Source organism: Simochromis diagramma, unplaced genomic scaffold (genome assembly GCF_900408965.1).
Source record: "Simochromis diagramma unplaced genomic scaffold, fSimDia1.1 OVJJ01000630.1, whole genome shotgun sequence".
Classification (NCBI taxonomy): domain Eukaryota; kingdom Metazoa; phylum Chordata; class Actinopteri; order Cichliformes; family Cichlidae; genus Simochromis; species Simochromis diagramma.
Window position 1 is genome coordinate 1,646,511 of NW_024386927.1, and position 8,603 is coordinate 1,655,113.

Here is an 8,603-nt window from a genome sequence, read left to right on the forward strand (position 1 = left end):
CTTTGTGTTTACGTCCCTGTGCAGAAACCGTGTACGTGCTCTCATTTACTGTTTTAGCTGTTTGGTGGTTGTCGAAATTTTGTGAGGTTTAAACTGAGATTCTGGCGTTTAATGAATTTTAATGAATCGATATCACGTTATCCAAGCTAGAATCGATTTTAATCGATAAATCGATAATCAAAACCCACCCTACTAACAAGCTGGTCTATACCATGGCAGCAGTGATCAGTAAGATGCTACAAGTTGAACAGCCACATAGAGCAATACCCTCCATTGAGAAGGAGACTAGAGGCCAAGATCAAGTTGGCACAGAGGGAGGTTAGATAACTATCGGAGCTGGAGAAAGGTGCGACAAAGAAGGTGCCTAAGAAGTACAGCAAGCTGTCCATACCTGAGGCCTTGGAAACTGCCAAGCAAGGCTAAGTGGAAGGAAGGAGGCCAGGGACTAGTGAGTGTCAGTACCACAGTCCACGAACATCCAGGAAGATGGCCCCAACCAACTGTGTGCTCAGTGAATACCTCCGGCAGCAGAAACCCAAGAAAGAGGAGGAACCATCATGGAAGGACAGGCCCCTGCACGGTATGCACCACCGGCAGATAGAGGAGGTGGCTGATATCCAGAAATCCTACCAGTGGCTGCACAAAGCTGCACTGAAAGACAGCACAGAGGCACTAATCATGGCAGCACAGGAACAAGCTGTGAGCACAAGATCCATAGAGCCTGGGGTCTGTCACACCAGGCAAGACCCCAGGTGCAGGCTGTGTAAACCTGCCCCTGAGACAATCCAGCACATAACAGCAGGGTGCAAGATGCTAGCAGGCAGGGCACACATGGAACGCCATAACCAAGTGGCCGGCATAGTGTACAGGAACATCTGTGCCAAATACGGCCTGAAAGTCCCGAGGTCAAAATGGGAGACGCCCCCAAGGGTGGTGGAGAATGACCGAGCTAAGATCCTGTGGGACTTCCAGATACAGACGGACAAAATGGTGGTGGCTAACCAACCGGACATAGTGGTGGTGAACAAACAGAAGAAGACGGCCATAGTGATCGTTGTAGCGGTTCCGGATGACAGCAACATCAGGAAGAAGGAACACGAGAAGTTTGAGAAGTACCAAGGGCTCAGAGAAGATTTCGAGGCGATGTGGAGGGTGAAGGTAACAGTGGTCGCTGTTTGCTTGAGACTAACAAGCTGATGTGCACCACGGCAGCGCTGATCAGTGAGATTCTTGGCTACAAGTTGAACAGCCACAAGGAGCAGTACCCTCCATTGGGAAGGAGGCTAGAGGTTAAAATCAAGGTAGCACAGAAGGAGGTTAGCCAACTATCGGAGCTCCAGAAAGGAGCTGCAATGAAGAAGGTGCCTAAGAAGTACAGCAAGCTGTCCATACCCGAGGCCTTGGAAACTGCCAAGCCATGAGTCAAAGCCTTGGCCAGCTGCCTGTGGAGGTACACAAGATTGAGAGATAGAAGGCAAGAGAATTTGCATGATTTAAATCTGTGTTCTCTGTCCTTGTTGCTTTGCTATGATCTTTTGTGCAAACCACCTCCTCCCCATCTACACATCCATCTCATAGACACCACAGCCAGAGCTCCATTCACACTTCAATCTCCATCTTCACCGCCACCAGCATCTAGACTTCTGTCTCTTTTTTGGCCAAGTTATAGTTGCTAGATTTCCTTTCCTGATCCTCAATATGAGGGCTTTTGGGGTTTTTTTAATCACAAAAGATATTTGACTGGCTGGAAACATATCCTCATTTAGGTTTGACAGTGTAGATAATTGTAGATGACGATAGCATGAATGGAGGCTGTGGTTTTAGGAAGGCCTCGGAGGGACTGGTGGCAGCTCTTAGATATCCAAGGACGGCCTCTCCAAGAAGTAGTGATGACTGTGGGTTACAAAGGTTGAAGACTTTTTCATTCACTGAAGCATGCTGGCAAAAATGCAAATGGAATGGCAGAAGAAGAGATCAGAACAAATTGTAGATGAAGAGAGAACTTCATGGAAGAGTGAGGGGAACCTTGAATCAGGTAGCACAGGCTGACTCTGGCAGGGAAGCATGCTGGGATTTTTGACGCTGGAGATAATGGCTGACAGCTCATAAAGCTTATAGGTAATCTTGAACTCGAATCTTTACTAATTTTCTTAATTTGCGGAAGGTAGCAATGACTACTGGGTAGAATTCATAATGAAAGAAGGTGATGAAGGCAGTTTTGGTACTGGTTGAATCCAGAAGGCTGATTAGAGGAGAACCACTTTCCACCTTGATATATCAACAGTCCCGCTTGATAACCCTCAAAACCTGATAGTTTTGAGGGTTATCAAGGACAGCTGATCATCACAGAAGAAGATGATCCTATTCGAGAGGTACATGGCTGCAGTTGTTGAATTTATGCAGAAGGAATTTAATTGTATGAGTAGCACTGAATACCTGCGCGTGTGAAATGAAATTATTTGCTCCAATTATGAATTTTCCTACGCACAACTTTTGACAGAAAAACAATTCCATAGACATGTCTTTTCTTCCCTCTTCCTCTCCAATACTGCTGTCCACGAGCAAACCATCTGGACCTGATGGACCATGTTACATTGGATGAAGTATATGGCACTGTGAGGCAGCTGTGGCTCAGTTGTCTACAAACTGGAAGTGCAATAGACTGATTCCTGGCTCCTGTGATCCACATATCAAAGTATCATTGGATGAATGAGATTTGTTCAGTGTTTAACTTGAGTAGAAAGGCACTACATAAGTATATTTACATTTATAAGTACATTGTTTTATTATGTTTTACAACATTCATTCAGTTATGCCAAAAAAAATGGTGTCTTTCAGATTGGTTGGCTTGCACTATAATAATAATAATAATAATAATAATAATAATAATAATAATAATAATAATAATAATAATGGATTGGATTTATATAGCGCTTTTCAAGGCACCCAAAGCGCTTTACAATGCCACTATTCATTCACTCTCACATTCACACACTGGTGGAGGCAGCTACAGTTGTAGCCACAGCTGCCCTGGGGCAGACTGACAGAAGCCAGGCTGCCATATCGCGCCATCGGCCCCTCTGGCCACTATAACATCATGTGGTGGTTTTCACATTACTACCTCAACACATTTACTAACAGTAAAACTTTCTCACTGTTAAAGCTCAGATCCATACTGGTAAGGTAGACTGCTTTATAATATAATATAATATAATATAATATAATATAATATAATATAATATAATATAATATAATATTTTTAAAAAGAAAACATCTCTGTAAAACTTCTGTCTTAATACTTTTCGAGGCGCAGTCTGTATCATGAAGTCACTTTTTCTTTTCTTACTTCCAAGTATTTTACAGGGAAGGAGACAAAGATTACATTTTAAGTAAGTTTAAATACTTAAAATTAAAATTAATTATTCATGTAAATTGCTTACAAAGTATTTTAACACAGCAAATCCCGCATGTCCAAATTACCACGGTCAGATTTGATTTCAACTCTATTAAAGTGTCTATATGGGTCCACACCAGAGAGAGTTAATTTAACTCTTCTTGGAGAGTTGGTGCGTTAACTCTGACTGAACCAAGCAGGGCAAACAACTCAGAAATATGTAGAGCAAATTGTTCTGAAACGGCTTCACTTCAGCTTCGATAGGAGCCTGTGGTGCTGTGGGCGGAGTCTGTAAATTTACTCTATTAGTGTCATAGCCCCTGTAGGAGTTCGGAGTTAAGAGGTCGAGAGTTAATGTTTCCATTGTAACACCTTCAGATTTGACAGAGAAACACTCATTTTTAACACTCGATTTTAACTACTATCATTTTACACCTCGGAGTTACATTAAAAGATTGTGACTCTACTTAGAGTAAATTTAACTCTACTTTTGCAAGAAGACTACTAACACCAAAACATTTAATGCTTTTGAATTGCTGTGAAGTTACTGATGGTGTACTTTGTGGTGTAACTGAGACACGCCGGGACCACAGATTCGGTGTTGGATCCATTTGATTTATTCTGGCTGCAGCTCTCGGCTGTCAGCCGCACATCACACCACAAAACTACTTGCAACTCTCACCCAAACCCTGATTCTCCATGTTTTAACATGGGGGGCATGATTGCAGATGCCGTGCAGTTGCGCTCGCATGGCACCGCAGACCACGCCCCACCACATACTTAAACTTACTTAAAATGCAATCTGTGTCTCCTTCCCTGTAAAATAACATGGCCATTTTCCAGAAAACAAGCAATATTTATACATTTTACATCGTATGAGGCATAGGCTGCATTCATGGAGTCACTTAAACATACACAACTTCAAGGTATTTTACAGAGAAAGAAACACTAAGACAGATTTCTGAAAACTGACTTAGTGTGAAGCTGTTCCTCCAGCACAGAGAGCTGCAAAACCCCTCAGGAAAATCTAACTCTCCAGTCACAGACAAAAACCAAAAACTCGAGCAGGCACCTGGAAAATGCTGTCTGGGTTGATATTAGATGTTGCTGCTGATGTTAGCAGAGTGCTTCTGACCCATGTGGACAGTGACTGTGGAGAGCTGCCCTGGCAAACTGAAAAGAGACGTAAAATGAAAAAACCCAAACAGGATTTCCATAAAGGCCATTTTGGAATCAGTAATCAAATATTGATCACAAATATACGGAAAATTATTGATTTATCTTTCAGTTAAATATGAATGTGTTCCTTAACTGTGAGGAGTTAAGATGCGGTTTGATTTACATCTTTCATGTACCCAGCTCGTTTGTCATGGCCTCCAGGTAAATATTGGTGTAATCTCAGGGGAAATAGCTTATTGTAGGGATTCTGTGAGAAAGATTGCTAGCTCTAATATTAACAGCACAAAATCCAAGGACACACCGACAGCTCGGATTTCTAGAACAATTTTAAAAAAAACCATTCGTTTTCTTCTGCCCATTCAATTCAGGGTCACAATGGGTTCCAGTCTGTGGCAGGACTTACAGTGAGACAGACATTAGAGTAGCAAGTCTGTTTAAAACGACTGCAAGCTGGCTGCAACTATATGTATGACCATGTGTCCCTGTGCCCACGGTCCACTTCTCAGGAACCTGCAGTTCATTTTTAGTCTACTTTAGTCCAGTATTTTGAATTGAGTATGGTACCTTTGGTCATACATCTCCTCACCACCTTCATTTTAACAATTCTAAATGAGACTTGAGTATTTTTCCCACACCTAAATAAAAAATACTGATATTTACACATAACACATTCAGCTGATCCAGCCTGACTCCAACCTGATTAGAAAAGGTTCAGCACAGACAGACAGGCATTGTATAAAGTCAAGGACAGCAAATGTTTGTACAGTATTTCCCAGACAGTGTTTGCATGATGTTTGATGTGACTTTTGATGTCATGAAGTTTCTAACTAATGCTCCAGCAGCAGTTAAGAGGGTCATTAAAGCTGCATCCTGAGGTTTGTTGATGATCTGTCCGGCTGATTAAAGGAGCCAGATTTTGTTCAGACAGGTAGAATTTTATTTTACACTGACCCTGAGTCAGTATGAGTAACCTATACACCGAAACTTTAAGCCAGCACCATAAAGACGGTAAACCACGTGATAATAACACTCCTGGTAACCACATTAACATTACTGACACTCGCTGACTTATTATAGTCCCTATAAATGCTCTCCATTGCAATGGTCTTACCTGTAAACACTGCCATATCCACCAGAATCTAGGGAGTCTTCCCATCCTCCTGTTAGTGATCCCCCATCTGAATGGATGATAACAACCTTCTGAACAAACTAGGTGTAGAAGGCCCCTACTGGCCCATATCTATGGGGCTGATTTCTGCTAATAATGCCCATTGTATGGACTGATAACATGTGAATCGGGTGCCCATTGCCTTTTACGGTTGACTCCAGGTATTTAAACTACTCCTTGCATCTTCAGTATTATACAGTACATATCTCCCTCTCACTCACACACATCACAAAGAAGCTCTAATGTTTAATAGTAGCAATACTCTTCACTTCTGTGTGTGATTTTCTACATTTGGCAGAGCAGCAGCCTGTGCTCACAGATGGTGACGGTGTGAGAGACTGTGGTGTTTCCTCAGAAGAACTACCAGAGGGCACAAGTCCTGTGCTGTGTCATCAAATGTATATTCCACATCTTCTATGCGTACAGATGCAGAGGCTCTGTAGAGGTTAGACAAAGCAGAGAAAATGAAGATCTGATCTCTTACAAGAGGCAGAAGATAAACCATCCACAGCTAGAAAAGAAATAGTTGTGAGTTGTAGAATTTATGGCCTTGTACGTAGTGTGTTCTTTACATTTTACTGTGATTTTTGTCGGCTGATGTTTAGAGTAGGAATGGAAAGTGGAATGAGATGCAGATGTTTTCACTGTCTAATGAAGTGTGTAAATCTTTAATAATATTTATTTGTTGGTCACTTTAGGAGTGTTTTTCTGAACATGGAGAATTTCCAGTCTCCTGCTGCAGGTGATGACTGTAACCCCAGAGCGAACTGGTCTGCAAAGCTAGAACAGGACTGAGAGAGAGAGCAGTCTTCATCCAGCTTCAAAGAAAACATCCAGGTAAAGCGACGCGGATCAGTGGATAAACTTGTCTCCACTTTCAAATGAGATACTCTTAGAGACAAACAATCTGAGCCATTTTAGCCTTAAATTCTAGTACTTTCAAATACACAAAAGTTTTTAAGACAAAACTTAACATCCAACTTTGACCATAATTCAGACAAGCCATTGCATGTGTGTTTTCAAACTTCCACAGATGGGCAGGATATCACTGTCAGGCTGTCCAACCAGCCAACTTCAACAAAAGAACATGGCAGGCCTCAGTGATCACCACAGATGAGTGCGTTCCTGCAACATTCAGCATCTGATTTTTCTTGGTCTGTCTGCTTCTGCTGTTGGTAAGTATAGTGAGCTACAGTAACCATCATGCGGTCACTCTAAACACACGCCATATCACTATTTCTTCTTGTTCCCTTCAATCTTGAAGTGTCAGCTGGAAAGGAAACCATGCCAGTGTGCTGTGATGTTGCACCAGCATGTGCCAGATGCTGTTCTTGCCATTCATAGTTACACCACCAGAGACAGCCCCGCCCACCTCAGGACCTCCCTGTGTCAAGTATGATTATGAAGATGAAAATGAGCAGAACTAAGACTGTAAAAATTCATGAACAGAATGTTTAAATGCTTTTTAATTATTTATGAATCATTAGTATGTTTGTGTGTTTTGTCTTGTTTTTTGGCGTTGTTACTAACAAAGTTCACCAAACTCAGACAGTTTACATTCTGTATGTGTTTTCATCTTTACCAGCCACACTCAATTGTTGACTCAGTGACTTTATCAAATATTCAAGTAGTCCAGGTAACCCTTGCCCTCAGTAAGTTTGAAGTAATTTCCATATTCATTTTGTAATCTCTACTCTTTCTGTGTTCTGCTCTGTTTGCGTGCTGCCTTTAACAGTTTTTCTCCTTTGTAACTGAGCTTGTAAACAGCTGCGTCTCTTTGTTCCCACATCACCGTGTTAAGTTTTTCAGTGTCTGGTTATTTTTTACTGCTGTTTGAATTCTCTGTATGTTTGACCCTGTAGACTGTTTAATGGATTGCTTATCTTTCTGTTTGTAACCACTGCCTGTTTTTGACTAAAGATTTGGATTTTTGACTTTAATACAGCCTCTGCGTGTCCTCTTCCTCTGTGAATGTGTTACACATGACACAGATGTTTTCATTTTAATAACACAGCTTTCCCACAGTGAGTTACCAGCAGCATTTATTCACAGTATCACAGAGAAAGGAGATAATGACTGTGAGCCACAGTGAGTTATTATCTTTCATGAGGTAAATTTGAAAGTCCAGTATTTCAAAGCAGATGGGATTAGGAACAATACTTTCACTTATTTACAAAGTGTCGTTTTTCTAATTATGTTAAGAAATATGCTATTAATAATGCTGTTAGTCATGTATAAATTAGAGATGGTGACTCTAACTTTACAGAAGGATACTAAAACAAGTACACAACTCACAATCTAACATGCCTTACTATAAGTCATCATAAATAGTGATCGTTCGCTATGAGAGTCTGACAAGCATTTTTCTTGTCAGTTGGGAAGAAAATGACCTCAAAATGTTAGACTTTCTTTTTTATTTTGCTTTTTTTTTTTGCTGCTTTTCTTTTATACTTGAAACTTTAATCAATGTTACCCATGTAACACTGATGTTTATTAAGCTTGGGTTAGCAATTCAGACATATGTAATCGATATTACTCTTGCTGGATTTAACAAATATCTAGGAATTTGTATTATAATTCAATTTGCATGTAATATTCATATTCAATATCAGTCCTTTCATTTGATAACCACATATCCTCCCAGGCTCATGGTGGGGCAGGGATGTGTCCTGGGATCCCTGAGTAAAAGGCAGTGTACATCCATATCATAATTGTATTCAATATTTGGTTAAAATAATATGAATGTAAACAAAAATCAAAGTAGGATTCTTGCAAATGAGAACATGGCTGTTTGTATTCAAGTCCGTTTTTGACTTTATCGTCCGCCTGATCCATCAAACCTCCAGCCAGTAAACCTTAGTC

General features: G+C 40.9%; 2 long non-coding RNA genes across 2 annotated transcripts; both read left to right on the forward strand.

The window, feature by feature from the left end:
- The first annotated feature begins 6,230 nt into the window (after nt 1-6,230).
- Nucleotides 6,231-6,859, forward strand: LOC120736678. The gene is made up of 3 exons (XR_005696578.1): nt 6,231-6,269; nt 6,440-6,578; nt 6,775-6,859. It is a non-coding gene; the product is annotated as an uncharacterized LOC120736678 (long non-coding RNA).
- Nucleotides 6,860-6,862: 3 nt separating this feature from the next.
- On the forward strand, nt 6,863-7,681 carry LOC120736679. The gene is made up of 2 exons (XR_005696579.1): nt 6,863-6,916; nt 7,006-7,681. It is a non-coding gene; the product is annotated as an uncharacterized LOC120736679 (long non-coding RNA).
- The last annotated feature ends 922 nt before the right edge of the window (nt 7,682-8,603 follow it).